A 21,941-nucleotide genomic window follows, 5' to 3' on the forward strand; every position below is an offset into this window, starting at 1 on the left:
TTAAAACAGCACAGCTCTAGTAGCCTGAGTACTTCAATATTATTAATATAAGAGTTGTATACTAACCTACATTAATATGTATGGTCATGTTTGAAACTTCCTCAGTAAGGAAGACTGCTATATATGAAAAAGAAAGTCTAGACATTTTAAGTAGTTCGTACAGCACTGATTCCTACTGAGTTTTTGAAAAGGTAAAAGCAAAACTATCCAATACTGAAAATTAGGAACTAATTCCATTGAAACCAGAAGAGAACAAAGGCTGATTGAGTAGACAATAAGTGTAACCTGAGTGTAACCCTCCGTGTAACTCGAAACTCACATTGCACAAAATGAATTACCAAAGACACTGAAATGACAATAGAGTGCAACCTGTTCCCATAGGGAGACAACGGACTGAAGACAGTCACCCCAGCTATATTTAATTTCTCTCCATAAAATATAGCCAGCGTTTAACTTGATAGAGGTTCCCAAGCTGAAACACTGAGACCAAAATTGTGGCATTATGCCATACAGCAGCATTATGCAAGACATGAGCTTTCCCTTATCATCTTTCTGTGCATTTGGAAATCAATGCAGAAATCAATGTGAAGAAATTTATCAGAAGGCCTAATCTATGGGGGAGGAAAAAAAAATCCCAAAACTGCTTTGCTTATTTCCTTTGTTATTAATGATAGGCCATTCACAGCTGCACTTCCAGAAATCCTCCAAAGCTCTGCAGGGTTCCAGTCTGCTTTACCCATCTTTACCAGTCTCTGATTTTTTTTCCCTCATACCATATCCAGAATTGATCCTAACAACACAGAGAACAGTTTTACAAAATATTCTTCATAGAAAAAGTGCCCACACATGAGAACTGCTTCAGTATGAAAGAAGGAATACAGAATATTCATACATGATAAAAAAATTTCAACATGAGCTCAAGATTTCCGAACAGAGGAATAGAGTGCAGATGAACAGGAAGGGGCATGCTAAAAGCCATAAGTAATTAGTGTTAAAACCCCAGAAAATCCAAGTAATATAGCAGGGATCACTAAAATGCTGTTATCCAGGAGAGGTTAAAGTCAGGATAGTTTCACAAATTTTATTTTTATACCTTGCACCTCTGCACTGAAAATGTACTTTTGTACATAACTAAATAATTAGATGGATTAATTCCATCTATAGAGAAAATTGTCACCATTTTCTGTGCCTTTTACCTTGACTAGAAAGCCTAAAACATTAAAAAGTCTAAGATCAGGCCAGAGACAATTTCACCAGGATAAAGAGTAACGTAAACAACTGAAGATTTCCTTGGGGAACTCTTGCACACCCTCCTTGAGGGGCTGAGCACAGACAGTGATTTCAGGAGCAGGAGATACAACACTTCCTCAGGATTTGCAGATGTCCTTGGGAATTAGCTTCCATAACCCAAACAAGCTCATGGGATTACCTAAAACATTTAGTGAATTCAGCTCCAATGGCACAGGAGCAGTATAAAATCACAACAACCTTCTCCAAACTACAACTTCAACGCTTGACTTCTTAAAAGAACTCTAAGTTCCTGTTGTGGTTTAATCCCAGACTAAGCCCCACACAGCCACTTGCTTAATGATCCCTGGTGAGCTGGGTAAGAGAATCAGGAGGGGGAAAAAAGACAATTCAAGCATTCAGATAAAGACAGTCCAATAGGTAAAGCAAAAGCCACATGCACAAGCAAAGCAAACCTAGGCATTAGCTCACCACTTCCCATGGGCAGTGTTGAGCTATCCCCTGGAAAGCAGGACTCCATCACACAGAACAGTGACTTGAGAAGCAAAATGCCATCCCTCTGAACATATCCCTCGTCCTCTTTCTTTGCCCAGATTTATATGCTGAACATGACACCACGTGGTGTGGGACATGTCTTCAGTCCTCTGGGGTCAGCTGTCTGGGCTGTGTCCTCCCCCTTGTGCACCCCCAGCCTCCTCACTGGTGGGGTGGGACAAGGAGGTCTCAGTTCCGTGTAACAGTGCTGAGCAATAACAAAAAACAGCCATCATCTATTACCAACAGTGTTTCCAGCACAAATCCAAAACACAGGCCCACACCAAGGACCATGAAGAAAATTATCTTTATCCCAGCCAAAACCAGCACAAAGAGAAAGGTGTGATTTCCAAGTTGGGTACAAATCAATTCCTGTTCAGAGAAGTAATATCAGGTGTTTGACTCTTCTGTGATTCACCTAAGCTCTGTAACTGTTTTGTTCTTCCTCATGCATCTTTCAAGCATTTATAGCTTGACAGTGCTGTCCAAAAAAAGGAGGTAGGTTTCTGATACCTGTCATGAACTGCCTTGTAAAAATTTTGTATTCAACAACAGAAGAAAATTTACATTTTTAAAATGCAAGCTGTATGTGAAGTAAAATAAGGAACCAGTAGCACACAATGGAGCAGCAGCAGGTCTTTAATCTTGAGCCATATCTGGGTGTTAGACTGAACTGAGCGGAATAGCAGCCTCCTCCAATTTGAGAAATCTCAACCTAGAATCCATTCCTAAAGGTGGATGACTAAGCACTGTCTTTGAATAAAATATAACCAGGGAATTTTTTTTTCCTGAGGAGAAGGAAGTACCAGTTCCATCAAGTCGTATCCAAGGCAGTAATTCAGAGTTATGAAAACCTGGTACCCTTTTGTAATTAGGAGGTACAACTAAGTTTCTTCCATCTCAGGAGCAGAGCTAAAACTTTAGTTTTTCTAAATTTGGTGGAAGTACTCTTGTTCCTTTTGGCTGAAAATGCTGTGAAATCATTCACTGGCTCAGAAAGAGATAGCAGTGGGCACCTATGAAACCTCAAGCAACCAACAGGTCATTTACATGGGACAGGGGAGTCTTGAATTTTATAATTTTATTCTTTGTTTAGTTTATAGATAGATGCTTGACTCTCTGGCCTACTTGTGGGTTTGTTTTTTCTTTTTTTTTAGCTTGAGGAAGATGAGTAAGCAGAAGGAAGCTAAAGTACTGTCACTCAGCAAAGCTTTTGTCATGGGAGATGCAGAAATGAAGACCCTCCAGCAGCAGAAGGAATCACAGTGTACTCTCTACTGGAGATTTTTGAATGTGTCATTTACATAAAATGGAATTGTAAAAGCTTCTTTTCTATGTCAGTTACAAAAAACCATTTCATTCAGAGCCTGACCCAGATGTGCTCACACCCTCCAAAGACATCAAGATTTTGGCTCCTGAAAGGGTTTGAGTTTGATGTATGTGCTTGGTTGTTCAAGGCTTTTGATTATTGTACACAATTCCAGAAGAAATTTAGATGACAAGGAAAAGAGCCTATGAATTTGATATCTCAAATACAAATACTTAAGAAGATTGAGAAAAGTCCTTGATCTTGAAATGGAGGTTTGAATAAGCACTTTGGAATAAATCTAAAGAAATGAGCAATTACAGATTCCAGGCCACCCTTTTAACAAAAACCTCTTTTGCTTTCCATGTTTCTTATAATCTTCCTTTGGTCCAATCATTCATCTCAGCAAATTTTTCATTTTTCAAATTAGTAACCTTTAATAAACACACCCCTGTAATTTGCATTGATAATCCTTTTCCCTAGAAGAGTGGGTGTTGCTGCAGGAACATGTCCAGAAGTTGCTCTCCAACCAGTTACTACTCAAAAAAACACTGTGCCAGTAGCTATTATGACTCAATAACAGATTGAAATCTCTTGTTATGTGTTAATATGGGATAACAACTCCCTTAGAATTTCCATTAATAATGAAGCATCTTAACAAAATACAGACAGAAAAACAGCTGCTGTGAACTTCTAGTAGATACTATTCCTGCAAGATCTCTGTGTTATATTAGCACTCAAGACACTGGATCCCAATCATTCAGACACCCAGAAAAAAGATACCAGGCCCAATTCAACTGCTGACATGTAAAAATTAGTAAATGCACTTTCGAGACAATGCAGTAACAGAGACACATAGTGCCTTTGTGAATGTAGTCATGTTACAGTGTTAAATGCTGCGTTCTTCTGACTAGAAAGGGGTTAACTTCACCTGAAATAAAAGCAGAAGCCCCTTTGTGTGGTATGAAAGGAAGGGAGTTTGTTATACCTGTGTAACAGCATCACTGTAGCTGGTGAAGTCTTCTATTCTAAAAGAAGTGGTTTAATACAGATAAGTTTTGTGGTTTTTTTTCTTGGAATAGAGACATACACAGAGGATTTGAATAAACAACCTCTTATTCATACCCTACTGTATTTTAATGGTAGACTGGATATGGCTCTTTCTGTTAGCATGCTGCCATAAATGCTAAAATCCATTGAGAAAACCTCTTCATTGAAATCTTCTTTTGAAAGAATTGAAAAAAATGGTTCTTCCTTTAATTTTTAGAGAGCCTAAAGATCAAATTTTCTCTCTTATCAGCCAAATATTCATTTCCACGTTAGAAACTTCAAATCTAATTATTAGATCTGTTGGATATTTCATTTCCACTCCCTTTAAATGAAGCTGATTCTATCTTGCTCTCAGAATTAGAAGTTGAGGTTTGGAGTGTTAATGTCACCCAGAGTAAAAGGACGATAGTCCTTTTGCTTTGTAAATGAGATAGAGCACTAATTTCACCATGTAACTCAAAAAACCTGTCCTCAACCAAATCATTTGCCACACAAGAGGACAACAAAACCAAAAAGACTGTTTGATCTTCATTTATACATGTCAATCAAGTACCTCTTCTCTTCCTCCTTTTCTCCTAGTTGAGCACCTTTCCACATTGCCCTACAGCAGTACAAGGGTAAAATTAAACAAGGGTACTCAAGGGTACTCACTCTATTTTTTCTCTATTTGTTTTTTAATAAGCTATGGTAAGAGTTGTCAGTAATGTTTAGAGAGGTTATGGGAGTAACATTTTCTTGCTGTGTTAGCTTGGGATTTTTTGTGCAAGCATTCTTCCAAAATGTAACTTTAAAATGTTTGAATACCAGTCAGTTACACGATTACTGGAAAATAGCAAGCACTGAACATGTTATCTTAAGTTAAACATGCAAGTTATTGCCATTGCTGATAGAGTCACAAAATAGTTACCACCAAATAATTAATTTTAGTGGAGGTTTTTTTTCCACAGCAACTATGCAATTAACTTGTGTGTCTAGTGTTATTTCAAGATGGGTGTACAGTTCAACTTGCTTGCGTTATGCAATACAGGTGTTCTGTATTTGATGAAACATCCTGTAACCTGAGATCATTGCTACTGAATGGCTAGAAATGTATCCACTCAGCAAAGTGGCCAGGGGTGAGTACTGCTCGCTCTGGAAAAGTACAAGAGAAAAAAAAAAGTGTACATAGAGGGTGTGGTTTAAAAAAAAAAAGACTGATAGCCTTGTATCAGTGGGACTCATGAACACTCTGGGTTTTCTGGATTTTCCTAAGGCTTTTGATGCCATCCCTCACAGTATCCTTCTGGACAAGTTGTCCAGCTGTGGGGTGAGTACACAGTGTGCTGGGACAAGATCTGTCTAAAAGCCAGAGGGTTGTAGTGAATGGGGTTTCATCTGCCTGGCAGCAATTCAGCAGCAGCATTCCTCAGGGATCAGTCTTGCTCCATATTTGTGTCAATGGTCTTGATGCAGGAGTCGAATGCATCCTTAGCAGGTTTGCTGACACCACCAAACTGGGAGATGCTGTTGACTGGCTCAAAGGACAAGAGGGATCTGGATAGATTGGAGCATTAGGCTACTGTTAATGGGATGAGATTTATCAAGTACAAATGCTGGATTCTGCACCTGGGATTGAGGAATGGTGGTCATGAATACAAATTGGGAGAGGAATGGCTGGAGAGCAGCAGGGATCTGGGACTGCTGGTTGGAAGCAGCTCAGCAGAAGTCAGCAGTGTGCTCTGACAGCCCAGAGGTCAAATTCCATCCTGGGTTGCATCAAAAAGCATCCCCAGATGGTCAAAAGAGGTGATCAATACACTGTATTCAGGTTTGGTGCAACCTCACTTTGCTCACTGTGGGCAGTTCTGGGCCCCACAATTTAAGAAGGATGTGAAAGTACTTGAATGTATCCAGAGGAGGGCAAAAAAAGTTGATGAAAAGGAAGGAATGTCTGATAGCAAGGAGACTAAGTCTTTGGCTTTTTCCAGTGGGGAGAAAAGGAAGCTGAGCTGTGGCCTCCTTGGTCTTCGCAGCTTCTTAAGAAGGGGAAGTGAGAGGCAGGTGCTGATCTGTTCTCTTTGGTATTGAGTGACAGGACAGATGGGACAGGTTCAAAGCTGTGTCAGGAGAGACGAACCCTTTGACAGTGCAAAGCATTTCTTTACTGAGAGGGTGGTCAAATACTGGAACAGGCTTTCTAAAGAGTTGGTCAGTGCCCCAAACCTGTCAGTATTTCAGAGGCATTTGGGACTTTCCCTAATAATATAGGCACTTTCCCTAATAACAGGTTTTAACTTCTGGTCACCCCTGAAAGTAGTCAAGCAGCTAGACTAGATGAACACTGTAGCTGAAATATAAAATTCCATTCTATTCTATCGTATCCTAAAGATCTCAGCCCCAAAAAGCATCTGGTTTCCTGTCATGGGTTAGGTCAAGACACTGACTGGCCAGAGCCACGTTTTCCTTATCTGTGAAAAGAGGATAAAATTCCTTTCTGCTATGCTCTGTAGATTGTGACCAGTATAATATGCCCTCGTGGTAGAAGGTCAGTTGTGGTCAACTGAGGCTGTTTAAGTGCAGTTAATAAATAAATTCAATACTGGGTGAAAGGGAGAGGAATATGGAAGAGAGAGTAAATGAAAAAAAAGAAAGAAGGAAAAAGGAAGCCTATTGAAAAAGTCAACTTGGACATAGACTTTAAATGCCAAAGGGACATTAAGAAACACATGAAGAAAGCATTAGGAAAAATATAGGGTGAAGAACATAGAACAAGAGTATCTAAAGGGCAGAAAAATAGTAGAGCTTGGAAAAGCATTTACTTTATAAAAGTATCTGATAACTGAAAAAGCAGTGGCTCTGTGATGAAACAATGAGCACTCTGTGGCACACCATCCATTTTCCCCACACTGGAAAAACAAGTTTCCTTCCTCTGTAATTGGTTGCATCCCTCTGTGATATAGCCACACATCTTGGACCCTTCTGAGATGAGAGCTCCACAGTGCAGAGGCTCCCAGAGAGCTGAGTAGGAGAACCCAAAGTACTTGCAGAGAAAGGCTACTAAAAGAAGTTGCCCTGAGGGCTAGTAACTTTAGCACTAATTAAAGTGTCTGTTAGCAGCTTTGTGGTTCCACTCTCCCACAGGATGTCCAGAGATGACTTTCACAGTTTATTTCTGTGTGTGTAGTGCAGCTAACACCACCACTCCTGATCCCCTGCAGCAAAGGCAATTACTTTTCTTCCTTTTCCCTCTCTATGGAAACCTCAAAAATTGAATGGAGTTTAGGCTTTTGTTGGTGTTCTCTAACTCACCTGTCCCAGCCCAGATACTACTAACAAACATCAGCCAGCCATGACTGAAATGATTGGGTTTGACTTTCACTCTTAACCTTTGTGTTGATGTTGACTCAGATCATTCACCCTTCCTCATGCATGGCAAGCTTCATGCTGTGCTAAAAACAAGCCCAGGGAGATGCTACCAGCTTGCCACCAGTTCCCAAGGCAGGGAATGGCCAAGGGCTTTGAGCTCAAAGCTGTAGGAAGAACACTCAAAGATGGGAGAAAAGGTAGGAGTTTTGAGGAGCAATGTGCTGGAAGAGGTCTTTCATGCCTGGCTGAGAACTATTTCTAAGTTTGGCACTGAATTTGCTCAGTCTCAACAGGATCCTATTGATTTTGGTGGAAACCTGATGGTTGTCCAGGAAAGTCAGGTTCAGCAGTTTTTAAAGGGTTGGTTTTTAGTTTTTATTTGGGGGGGGTGGGGGGGAGGTGAAACTTGTTATTTGGAGTGTGGGAGAGCTGGGGTGGGTCAAGAGGATGATTAAATAAAAAGAATCCTGCTTTGCAGAAGAAAACCCTAGAGTATTTGTTAGTATTCCCCCTTTCTCATGATGCTGCATTATTTTCAGAAGATTACATTTATGTTTTCCAACATGACTTCTGCTTTTGTTTACTTACATCTCATCCCACATGTCCTATACCTCTGTTAATTCACAAAAATTTCTTGGTGCAACAACTACACATGTGGGACACACACAAAAGCTACACACCTCTTTTGGGTCAGAAAAGTGATCCAGTGAGACAGTGTCTGTAACAGGTTTCTTAAGGCAGAAGGCCAGCTTCAGTCCACTGAGTATAAGGGTTCAGCAAAAATTATTTTGTTTTATTCCTGGGGATGGCTGATCAATGCCCTGGGAGCAAAGTCTGGGCCCTGACATTTTACCAGGTCCTACAAGACTGTGGCATGGAGAGATCAGGCCAGCTAATTCAGAAATACTGATACATGCAGTGGGCAAGGATGAAGACTGGGTGTTGAAGGGTTCACCCAGTTTCTGCTGCGCTGTACAAATACATCAATATCTTGCTCCTTTCTACCAATCTAAGAAGAAGAGTGACACCCAAACATTAGGAAAGTGACTGTCCTCAATTTGTGCAAACAATTACTAGAAGCAGTTCCATAAACTGGGATACTCATGTACAGCTTGCATGCGTTTTTCATACAGGGCAAATATATAAAGGAATTATTCCTTACTTGACCTAGGGAAACGCCACTCCCACTCTGCACACAATTACATCTTTTATGTTCTGCATGAAAGAATATACTGCAAATGAATCTTAGTACAAAGTTTAAATAAAGAATTGCCAAGTAATAATTAACTCAGTCTGTCATTTATTATGATTAGGCACTAAGGTAAGGTCAGTTTCCTTTAATGCTTTTCAAAGAATGTACTCATTTTAGAACAGGTATGACCAGTTACACAGACTTCTCAAAAGACATAGTGTTCTCCTCCTGGCTTAGTGATGCCCTGGGTATTCATTTTCATTGCCAGTTTTGTCTTAATTATCAATATCACAGCCATGTTGACACGCTAAAAGCCAGTCACACAGAAATGACCCAGCACTTTCACCTGTAAGGTTTACCTTCTGGGATGGAGTACTTTTCACAGCAGGACAAGATAGGTTGTTATGGTCCCAGTGTGAGCAATCTCAGGTTACTCTTTATTCCTAAGCTCTGTTACTGTGGGAAGCTCTTGGGGCACAGGTGGTCAACCAGAAAACCAATAAAACAGACCTAAGCATGTACAGAATACTTTGCTGTGTACTGCAAAATACCTTACACTGGAAATACTTTTTGTTCTATCTCCCGAGTCTGGGTGGTGTTTTGAGAGCACGCTGCACAGCCTTACACATGCACAGTTCCACAAAGCTATTAACATTCCTCCATGTTAGTGGGCAGGATTTGTCTGGTGCTGAGATTCTGTTGTGGCACCCCAGTGCACTGCACATCACCTACTAATGAGGTCTTATTTTGAGACTTTTGGGTTAATGATAATCTCACAAAGTTACTATTTACTGTTTATATTATAGTTGCACCTAGAAACCCCAAATGAAAGGATTCCATTTAATTAGGTATTTTGTAAACAACAATAAGAAAGAGTTCCTGCATCACAGATCTAACAGGGTTCTTATCAGACAGGATAAAAGCAACGGATGAAAGAGATGAACAAGGTGGGAGTGGATTGGAAAGTCTGCTTTACAGTTGCAAAGCAAACAGACTTCACTACAGCTCACTACTTGCCTGACTGATGGGAGTGGCTCATGAGCATCACAGCAGAAAAAGGTTTTGAGGAGGGATTTAGAGGAGGATAAGGCATAAGGTTTTATGGATTTTGGCGAGGACTGGTTTCTGCTGCTAGGGACTGCAGCAGGGAAAAGATTTAATACTTTTGCATATCACTGAAAGAAACACAACTGCTTAAGAAGTTGCACAGGTGACCATCCCTCACTTTAAAATTAACTGCTATAACATACAGTGAAAGATGATTTTTCTAATTGACTCAAGCCCATTTGACATCTATAAACTGAAAAACAGTTTTAATTTTCATCTCCTGTGAGTATACATAATTATATCCTCTCTTTGTTGTTTATCCTGAGGTTGATCATGTTCCAGTAGGGCTCAAGTCCAGAGAGCATAACTGTATGTTGAAATGCAAATTGCACAATAAACATTGTCAAAGAGACTTAAATGCAATATTATGAGATTTGTTATAATCTCGTATAGTTTTAGAGGATATTTTAAACAAAACAAAAAAAAAGGCAACTGAAAAAACCCAACATTTAGTGAAATAGAAAATATGACCATATTTCACAGCAGATTGAACAAGATTGTTTCTTTCCAATTTACTTCTATGCTTTCAGTGGAGACAACCAATGTTAAATACACTTATTTGGGAGTAAGTAATGACATTTTATTCCCAGTGCTATCTGACTTATGTTGCATTAAAATATATATCTAAATTCAAATCAAGTTAAACCCTTAAGAATATAATAATTAAGATCTCCTCAGACTGACATGTGTGCTGTTGTCAGCTGCAAATCCTCTCTTGCCCTCTGTGCCCCGCTCACACCAGTGCTCTGGGGTCCCTGGATGCTGCTCCAGGCTTGGCTGTGCATTCATTAACTCCTCACCCCTGGCAGGAGCCTCTCTCTGCTGCCTGGCAGGAACTTTCACTCAGCCATTGGCCCTTAAGCACCTCTTAAACCCAGAGCAGATTTGTTGCTGTGGTTCCCTGTACTGGTGTAGTTCAGTAAATAATGAAGATGGTGCCGGTCAAGCTTTCAAGCAGGTGAGTCAAAAAATTTGTGTGCAAATCTCTTCTCCCTTGCTCTTTAATTACATCTAATCTGTTTGTTTTGATTTTGCCCCCTGTATTCCCTGCTGCTTAGCTTCTGTCATCAATCTGCAAGGCATTTTTTCAATTGATAAATTACTTACCCATGCAATATGTGCCCATGTTAACTCCAGTCATTTTCATGCTCATGCCCTAAATTTGGTCACTGCTGAGCTTTCATGTGCTTACTGAGACAAATACAGACCCTTTGGTGGACTGAAATAACCTGCTAAATCTTCTCTAAATCACCCCTCTCTACTCAGTCAGCCTCTCAAGCACCCCATTACTTTTGCTGCACAGTTCCAATAATCTACTCTCCTATTTTTTCTAGGCCTCAATCTCATTGTTTCCACTGACACTTATAAAGTCTTATTTCAGGAAACAGGAAAATTAACCACAATCTTTATTTATTTACATCCACATAAAATAAATCCTTGCTAGAATTGTTAAAGCACCTGGCACAGATTTAGAAACATAATTACAATATCATAGAATCAGTCAAAACACCAGCTGCTCTTTCTCTCTTGTATCTCTTCCATCAGCTACATATCATTCATTATTTAGTGAGAAGATTCAGTACAGATTAAAACTCATCCTAAACCATATCTATTATGCAATCATATCTTTACCTTGCTGCTATAGTTAAGCATCTCTCAGATAATATTTGAAAAGAGACTATGGGGAATAAGCAAACAACTTCTAAAAACAAAGTATTAATGTTGTCTTCTATCATGTAGCTTGGATCACTGCACCCATGGCACCGTTCTGCCACTTCCATTGCTCAGAAACTACTTTAATGTGATTTTGAGAAATGTATTGAAGAAGCCTACCCTTCTCACCATGTTGAAAAGCAGAGAATTAATCATCCACATAAGATCTAAAATAATTCCTACTGTATACTATTATCTGATAGATAGCAAAAAGTATTTTCAAAGGTCAATAGAGAGGTGGAATGCAGAATTAAATACTGATTAGTCAGGATAGCACTGGTAGTTGAAACAAGAGCAAGTTAACCACCTAGTCCTGTAAATAATTACTACTCTTGTAAATTTAACATCTGTGAGTACAGCAAGAGAGGCATATGTTCAAAAAAATGGCCCATTTCAAGATACATGGATGAAAAAGAATTCAGCAGTGTTCATCCAGGAATCAGCCTCTGCTTATGCAACAGTTGAGAGTGTAACACAGCAGGTACCTTACAGTTTCACCTAGGACACTTCCAGGCCAGCCAAGACATCCCTGCTGATCCAATCTGAATTTGCACCAGATTACATTTTGTCCAATATATGTTCAGATATGCAGGGAAGCCTCAAAATTTTAATTGTCAGTTAAATACACAGGAATGTGTATCCTGTACATTTACTTTAGATACTCTTCAGAGGGTATGGAAAAGAATGCCCAGGTTAACATTTGCACTATCAGGATGGAAAATAGGCATGATGTGTTGTGTCAAAATGTATACCTGAAAAACACAAATGTAACCCAGAAACCATAATAAACGCCTGAGACACTAAATTAGATTAATACAGCCATTGTAAGTGATACTTAAAATCAGCTTTTTGTGAAATATATTTGGATATATCCCACTACACATGCTCTTATTGTTTCTTTTATCAGAAAAAAAACTTTTTCTGCAATGGGATTAATTATGGTACCTACCTGCAAAATACTTCCCAAACTGTCTGACCATTCTCTGCATAAGCACAAAATTTTGCTCTATTTTCTTACCCTTTGCTGGTGGAAAAGGCTATGCAAACATTTCTCAGTAACATTAATAAAACCTTGAAAGCTCTATGCAACTAAAGACTGGAGTGTGAGAAAGGCTCTCCAGGCCTGCAGTTGGGCTGTACACTCTGGGTCATCTCAAGAGACTGAGAAATTCCACTGATTGCTTGGCTGGCTGCTTTATTTTCCCTCTATAGTTCAGTCACATCTCTACAAAATCCAGGATTCCCCTCCTCCCTTATTTTTATAAAGTCAGCTAAAAACTAATAAATATCTGTCAGCATGCAGTTCATCAAATAGCAACGAGAAGCCTTGGTATATCAAAGGGCAAGAGATCACAGAACAGGCATTTGTCTAAAATGTAGCCAGATTTTCCAAAGAGCTCAAGGATAATTTTTTCAAGTGCTCAGCATCCACCTCCATAGGCAAATTTTCAGAAGTGCTCAAAGCCATGTGTGCCACAAGTCTTTAAGAACATGGTGAGTTGATTTGGTTCTTAAGACAAAGCCAAGTTTTTGAAAATCCTGTCCCCTTTGAAATATTTTTGCTAAAGGCTATTCCAGTATCCCTAAGTTATTATTTTGGATTCTATGCGTATCTGTACATCTCCACAAAAGAATCTTATTGTCAACCCGATATTTTGTTAAATGAAAAATAAACACATTTGCTTTAGAACATAACTCTTTCATTTTGTTATTTTTGAAATGGTTTCCTAGGCAGCCTTTGTATGAAATACGTCATCCTTGAGTTTTGGAAACCTTTTATCATAAAGACATAATTTTTCCCTTGCAATAATTTATAAAGCAGGCATTCTATCTTGTTCCCTTTACAGATATATCTGTTCCTAAACTAATGCCTATTTTCCCCACTACAACACTGTGGTTTTTATATTTTAGTCAAATTATTCTGTTGGTGTATGGGCCACTATATATTTTACTAAAACCCTTAACTCAGAATAAAATATGGAGAAGAGCCTCAGAAAACAGAGGTGACTGCTGTAGTTATCAATAAGAAAACTGAATAATCAAGAAACTGGAGGAAAAACAGATTAGAACTTAAAAATGGGTCAGGTGGCAGATGCTACACTTACACAGATGTGTTCAACTCAAAATGACCATTCAAAAATAATTTTAAGTACATGGAGGCAGGGAATCTACCAAAGCCCAGGCTGCACTTGAGTAGAGATTATGCAGCCACAACCAAAAAAATGAGAGACTGACATCACTCTTGGATGTGTGAAGCAGAGCACAGCCTGACAGACACATGAACTATTATTCTCAGTGTCTGTAAGACTTTAGCTGAAATACTGAGCCTATGGAACAGATAATCCCACTTCAATAAATATGGCATCTGGAAGTGGCAGAGGAGAGCAAGAGGTAGGGGTCTCTGAAGGACTGCAAGAACTAGAGGTTGTTAGCTAAAAAAATAAGTTCAAATAAATGTGCACCACACTTGCAGTTGTAAAAAGGATAGGTATTATCCCTTTATCGGTGACACATCCATCTGGGAGGAGCACAATTCCCAGGCGATAATCAAGTCTGCCAGAACTCTGAGGTGCAGCAATATATTTCAGGGAAGGGAACCAGTAAGTGACTTAATTACCCAGTGCCAATGGAGATTAAAAAGAGGAGATTTGCACTGGCGAGAGGGAGCAGGAAAAGGCTGAGTTCCTGTTCAGCAATAGGAATGCAGAGAAAGCAGAGGAGCACTGAGCAGGGATAGCAGATTGGTGAAAAACTCTGTTGTACACCAGGCTCTAAATGAAAATTCCTTTAGGAGATGTCACCAAGGGCATCTGATGTCGATATCATGATATGAAAGAAGCGTATTCCCGGTAGAAAATTCCACTCTCCATACAAATACTGCAGACACACTGCACAGTGTGACAACCATGGTCACGTAATGTGAAGTATTTTATTAGAAACTTATCAATATTTTATGAAATCACTCTTAAAATTATAAGACTAAATTCAAAGTGTTTTAACACACAATTTTAAGTATGCTTTATTAAATGTTACTGCAAAGACTTTTTTTTTTTTCTCCCAGGTTTAACATCTAAACAAATTGTCAGTGGACTGGAAAGAAAGAGGGAAGGTAACTTGAAAACATCCTGCTGACCCAAAACTGGACAAGTCTGTTCTACCTTTCAAAGCTCACAAGACAATTTTTGACTGCTGTCTCTGCTAAAATATAAAATGAATCCTAGGAGACTACCAAGCACAAGATTAATTTCTGGCTGTGTGCAAGGGAAAAAATATGTCAATGACAAAATTGAGTGTCTAAACAGATCACTGAGAAAGGCTAGGGAACGTGTGGTTTTGAGGGCTTTTGAGACACATCTGGGCAAACCTTCTACAACATGGTCTGCTTTCATAGTTTGCCCTTCTCTGTGATGGAGGTCAGAGCAGAGACCTCCTGGGATCCCTCCCCACAGTTATGACTGTGTGCTGATCCTATGGATTCACCTTTCCTTGAGGTTACCAGCCTTGGAGGTGACTTTTCTTCTAACTGGAAAAAAAATTGCATTTGCAAGGGAGTGCTTGATGGGTCAGTGGGTGCCACGAGGACCCTGAGCTGGATAAGCATTTCAGGAATGGCCATCTCTGCTCACAGGTGTGTCCAGGCACTGCCACAGGGCAGGGACCAGCGGCTGCCTCCAAGCCTGGAGGATCTCCAAGGCTGCAGCGTCCACCATGTAGATAGACTGCAGTGGAAGATTAAAAGAAATACTTGTGTGTTGTTTGGCTCAGAACACCCAGGAAGGAGAGGAGCTATCCTGAATTGCCTGTGGGAATTTATGACTAGGAGCAATGGGGGTAAAGTCAGGTAAAGAAAAACAGTTTGAACATCAGTAAAATTTCCTAACTGTGAGTGTTATTAGACTGGAATAATCTCCCCTAAGGGAAGCAATAAAACCAACATCATTTGCATCTTTGCAAACTAGACCAGACAAAGCACTGGGAAATATACTGTGGGGAATAATCCTGTAAAATGATTGCACTAATTTTTCTCATCTATTCTTTCTTCATAGGATTGCTTCATACATGGAATATGCCACACTCTTTTTCCTGTTACTTTATTCCCTTTCCTGTGGGTTGAGTAAGAAAACCCTGAAGGAAATTATACCATTCTAACCAAAAAGTAACATATTAAGACAATTTGCATTTTTATTTTAAAAAGACATATTTTATCTTTAAAACATAACCAGTGATAGACACAAGAGCATAATCTCTAGGATAATGACACACTTCAGTACACAAGGCAATTAGGTTTGCCTTTAATTATTTATAGTTTGACATGCTGCTCATACAAATACTCCATGTAACAGGAGGAAGTCAGTTTGACCTTAATTATTGCCTGTAAATAATTCCTGAATTGTAACTAAGTAGTGCCTTTTAAAATGTAATTATTATAATGCCAGAGTTACAGAGCTCATTGATTTATAATTACTTAATTGTTTCTACCCATTAAACCACAGCTGTGATAGGTTCATCTTGCCTACATGCACTAGCCTGGAAACTGAGGGGTTGTGGCCAAGAACTTGGACTAGTGCTATCTCCCACAGATAAATGGCTGAACAATCATTCCAGTCTGGTCAAGGCTAGCAGGGATCATCAGATGGCTGAGAGATCGTGGGCAATGGGTTGGGCAATATCGGCACACATCCTTCAGAATAACAATGACGGGAGAAGGAAATACAAAATATCCATACCTCCAGGGTCCTGAGCTCTCACCAGGTCTCACCAATCAGACAAAAACTACTCCTTTGTGACTCTGATTTTACACTTTTGGGGGCATGATGTATAGTGAGCTATTGGGCATACTGCTAACTGTGCTGCTGGGAAACAGAAAACCCAAAAATTATGTAATTTTTTCCTCCATCTATCAACACAGGGTATCTAGTTGTTTTCACATTTGCATGGAAGGGAGAGACTTTCATTTTGCTGCTCGTGACTTGCACTTTAACAGTTTAAGGGCACTTCACAGAGAGAGTTCAACCCACAGTGTTGTGATTCAACCCCAGCCAGACACTGAACCCCTCACAGCTGCTCCAGCCCCTGTGCTATCAACAGTGCTTCCAGCACAGATCCAAACATGGCCCTATGCTGGCTACTCTGAAGAAAATTAACTCTATCCCAGCCAAACCCAGCACACACACACGATCCTTGTCTTTAATACGTTCAGTTCTTCGCAGTCACCATCCAAACCACTCTGTTATACTACATGTGTTTCTCTGAGAGAAAAAAAAAGGGAAAAAAAAAGGAGACCTTAATAATGAAGCATTTAAAGTAGTCAGCATGACACACTTTCACTTAAATGGTAAATCTCATCTGCCAGAGGAGCAGAAGTGCCAAGTGGTTTCTCAGATGTCAATTCTGAGAAAGTAAAGATCCACTCTCTACTGAAAAGATATACTACATTTTGCTCAAAATGAAGTGGTATTTAGAAATAATCTGTGTGGATTTTAAAAGCATTAAATTTTTTATTTAGTTCAAGTAAGCCTTGGTTCAAATCTTTTGCTGTCTTACAGCCCAGTCAAAACCAGCAGCTAAGTACATGAATTCTCTGTGCTATAGAAATAGACCCTAGAAGGAGTGTTAGAACTGTGATCTGACCACTCAAATAACTATTCACAAAGCAGGTCTCAGGAATAGGAGATTATGTATGTTCTCAGTACTAATACATTTTTAATGTGTTTCTTAGAAATGCAATCTATATTGAAAGCCTGAGAAAATCTATTCTGTGTTAAAGAGCACAGAAGAACACAGAAGTTAAGAACCATTAAAGAAGTTCCTCTGTGAATTTCTTTGGAGTATGCCCAAGACCCTGAAGCTGAGAATGAAGATTTTTGTGCAAGCTGCAGATATATTTTAGGGGTTAAGGCAATTAACCCTTTAAGGATATGTTCCAGTCTCAGGCTTTTCTAGTCTGTACAGCATGGAGGAAAAAAAAAAAAAACAGCACAGTTCATCTCAATTTCTGCATGCCTGAAAAGAGGAATATTAATCATGTAGGTTCACCAGTCAGGTTACATCTAAATTCCCCATGGTAAATGAGACTAAAGAAATGCAAACTATTCTAGTGCTGTACAATCCAGATGTAGTGATAATGCCCTACTTGTTATTACCAACATTCCACAGCAATTAGGGAATTGTGGAAGAATCCTAAATCTATAGGAAGAAAATCAGATTGCCTCGAAGTGTGGTCCTGTCCCATCATGTGACTGAAAGTGGAGGATTAAAAGAATCTCTATCTCAGTGTTTCTTGTGCACTTTTTAGTTTATAATTGAAAGCGGTCTTTTTTCAACTGTCAGTTATGCAATTACAGCACAGGTTCTTGCCCTCCTGTGTACCCTTCCCAGTCATCCCAGCTTTGCAGCCAAACCCTGCTCTCAGTTCTACCTGCAGAGACCTATTCCTGTCAGTCTGGCTGTGATATACCAACAATAGGCAAAGAACAACTTGCTTAAATGTAAGAGCCATCCATTCTGAAGTGTTGATTCCCTTGAAAATGTGATACATTTCTTTTATCTATTCTGCTTTTTCAGATACAGCATGAAGAAAAGTATAAATTTGGAAGTCCTGTGGTTTGAGTTCATGCACAGAGGTACTTTAAAAACCACGGTTTCAGAGATTACTACTTGATACTAAAAAAAAACCAAAAACCCCAATACATCAACACATAGGGACTGTAAAACTCAGAAATAAATTTTCCAGGTCCATGATAAGTTCTTATACTGGGATAAAGTAAATGAGTAAAACCTCCCCCAACAACTCCTAATAGAAGTAATTTACTAATTCATTCTACATTTTTTTCCCCTGCTAAACTAAAGGGACATAGCAGTGAGGCATTCTCCAGTTCTGTTATCAATCCCTGCTCCAATAAATAATGTATATCTAGGAAAGTCCTTTTGCTTTGCCATCACCCTTCCTGACAAGGAGAAAACCTTGGTTTTCTCCTGAGGAAGAAGATATTCTTCCTCACCCTATGTAGGCACACAATTGTAACATCCTGCACCTGCACCATCTGTACTAACTGTTAATGTGGAAAAACAGCAAATAAATTGAAATTGAACTCTGATGATGGCCAGGCACATCCTTAAAGAGCACCCTTCCATAGGAGGGAATCAGGCAGAGTGATAGCTGAAAGGATGCCCACAAGTGCAGACAGAACAACCAGTAAAGACCATGTCATACAGTTCTAAGCTTGCACATCACATGTCCTAAAGAGACCTGCTCTTACAAATTCACCTGCACAGGCTTGCTTTCTTCTCCTCCAGTACTGCACAAACTCACTCAGGTTTTCAAAAACATCTATATATAAAAACAACCTGTGCACAAAACGTTACTAAGAAAACAATTTGAATTATAATAGTGCAGAGAAGGTAGGGCTTTCAGTTTTTTAAGCATTTGTGTATATTAAAAAAGGACATAGCTATATGAAAAAAAGAGTGTGATCAAAGAATAAGATTAACCTCGATAATTGACAGTCTTACTTGAGGACTCCTAAAATCTCCTAAAACAAATAGAGGCACCTCCCATCTGTTTCACATCTCACTTTATCCTCTCAGATGGGAGGTTCTGTAGGTATAATGCCCTTTTCACACAGGGCCTATTAGTACATGGTCTAACACCCTTTTTACCCTGTTTTAATTGAGATCTGTAAGTAGTGAAATAAAGATTAAGTACATCTCTTTCCATCCAAAGCACTTTCCTGTCAGTTTGAAAGAACTGTCAAAACAGACACCTTGAATTAGCACAGAAGTCATACGTGCTGACATGTGTAATGTAAGCAGATTGTCCCACTTTTCCACCTACTGAATTCTTGTGGCTAATCTAATTAATACCCTCTGATTATTTCAGATGGTCACTTGGCAAGTGACAGCAAAGATAAAAGGCTGGGGCATGTTGTGACACGTAGCTGGGTTTTATCTACCCATTTTCAACACACTTTTCTTTGTGTATTTCTCTCCTCCTTTATTGCCCTTGTTACTCTCACAAACATGGCACTTCTGCTTCCCAAGCTTTGGGAGCATTGAGACACAAAAACCCTGGTTGAATTGGAAATCAAACACATCATTTTGGTTTGCCTACATTTTTCAGTTTATCACCTCTGTTCTAAGTGTCCCCTCCCTTTTTTGCATCCCTTTTCACCTCACCAATACTACCTGGTCCTCATTTTTCCTGCAGGCTTCTCATGCAGCCCGTGCAAACTCAACACCACCCACTGGTACAGTGCTGGTCTAGAGGTCACAGGGAGGGCTGAGGGCCATGCTGGGCTGGGTGGAATCCACAGAGCAGGAGGACAGCCCTCCCCTCATCCTGGAGATCCTGCAGGATGCAGGATTGGAAAATGCATTTGAAGATTAGTATTTGAATATACAAGGGGTAAAGCAAACAAAGAGGATGCAGACTTGGTACAAGGTACAGAATCTGCTTATTATGTGTTTGGTCGTATTCAGGCATTCTGGGAACAAATAAGAGGCACAGAAGGGGCAGGATAGTGACTCCTTTGCCAAGTACAAAGAGGATATATTTTCCCCTCCTCATTATCCTACTCCTTCACCTCGGACTGAGGCTAAACAAAGCCATGAACAACCATGGTGAAACAACAAGGGAAACTACTGGAGTTTTTGGATGCGAGTTGATTTGGAGTTTTTTATTTAGCATTGACATATTTTCAGTAATAAGGCAAGATGCACATATACACACACAGAAGAGGTCTCTTTCCAAGGAAATGATATAGCAAAACTCTGATTGTAATTCAAGAATTAAAGCAGTACATGCATATGTGATAGATCTCACAGAAGAGGCTCTTCTGTGACATTCTGCCACGAGGGAAACAAGAAAAGCTGCACAGACACGAGAGCGTGGGAGCAAACAAGAGCACTTCTGCAGAAAGGATCAGTTCATGAAAAACTGAGGGCATAACAAAGGGGGTGAGTGGATCAGAGCACTTTGAATACAAACGTGCTGGTTGTCAACCTTCTGTATCCACCATTCTTACACTCCTTACAACTGACTCATCTGCATTCAGAAAGCACTGCCCACATAACTCACATTGTTCTTATAAAACATCTCATTCAAATTCCATTTTACTCAGCTGGGAAAAAATAAGGAAATTGTGGAGACATCCCAAAAAGTTAAGTAAGGACCACTAAATGAGTGCAGAGAATAAATCCAGTTTTTATATTTTTTTAATCTGAATTTCCCATGGCAAGAAAACAGACATAGTGTGACTAATAAGGTTTGTATGAAAACATAGCCTTGTATTATAAAAAGTTCTCTCCTTATTTAAAGAGGAATAGTGTAACTGTGTTATTTTATTTTATACAAATTCTATTAGAGTTGAGCAGAATTTCTTAACAAAAAGGCTCAAGAGTTAAACTGTACCAAGCCAAATATTTCACAAAGGCCTTGTTATGTTGGAACCACTTAACATGCTGCTGGCAATAAATACAATAATTGCATTCAGTCAGACAGAAAAATAAAGACAGGGGCCCTGAATTCTTTATCAGCATAGGTCTTTTACCAGCTCAAAAACATTCCCTCATTATTTGCTCCATCCCATTTTCTCTTTAGGAAGTCACTAGAGGGCATCATCACCTACCCAATCCTGCCTGCAGACCAGGTCAGATATGTCACACCCCACCCTACCCGCAGAAGCTACACTGCTCTGTGTAGGAGTCCCTTCTGCAGAGCTCTGAAAACTCAGATTCCAGCTGTTCCCACAGCCCCAGCAGAGGAGATCCTGCAGGGACACAATGAAAATGGCTTGTTTTGGGTTACAGCAGAGAGGAGAATTCTTTAAAATGGCACTATTAAACAGACCTGTCCATCAACATCCTTCACTGCTTTGTGGGATTATTTATTAAAGTACTCCCATACCAACTTTTCCAAACTGCCCTGACCATTTGGAAAGAAAAAGTGCTGAAGAGAACATGGGAAGATGAGTAGCTTTGTAAGACGGGGCAGGAATCCTCCCACAGATTCACCGTGGATGAGTCTACTGTGCAGAACTCCTAACACAACCCAGCTCCCATTTTTCCACAAGGGCTCTTCCAGTGAACACAAGAGTTGAAAAATCTGGATGTTGCATGAACTAAAAACATAAGGGAGAAGGTCCATTGGCCTCATTCTTTATTTTTCCTTTTCTTTCTTGCTTCCTGTGCTTCCTAAAAAGTCCCACAGGGTATCATCTTCACAGCTTTGAATTTTCAGCCATAAGCACAACTCCCACTATCCCAGAATCCTGAACAATATCACTACTTGGTCAGCTTTCCTGGTGGTGAAGCAGGCGCATACAGCCTGGGAGTCAGGGAGATTTTGATCCCTTGAATCTTATTACAGACAGTGCTACACACGTACAAATTCACACCAGGGTGAAGGCTACACAGCCAGGTACAGGCTACCCCCTGATTATCCTCCCC

At 39.7% G+C, this 21,941-nt stretch overlaps 1 long non-coding RNA gene across 3 annotated transcripts in view; it reads right to left on the reverse strand.

Moving 5' to 3' along the window:
* LOC135303342 (uncharacterized) overlaps window positions 1–21,941 on the reverse strand; it is a 49,187-nt gene that overhangs the window by 7,900 nt on the left and 19,346 nt on the right. The window lies entirely within an intron of this gene.

Source organism: Passer domesticus, chromosome 6, assembly GCF_036417665.1.
Source record: "Passer domesticus isolate bPasDom1 chromosome 6, bPasDom1.hap1, whole genome shotgun sequence".
NCBI classification, from domain to species: Eukaryota; Metazoa; Chordata; class Aves; order Passeriformes; family Passeridae; genus Passer; species Passer domesticus.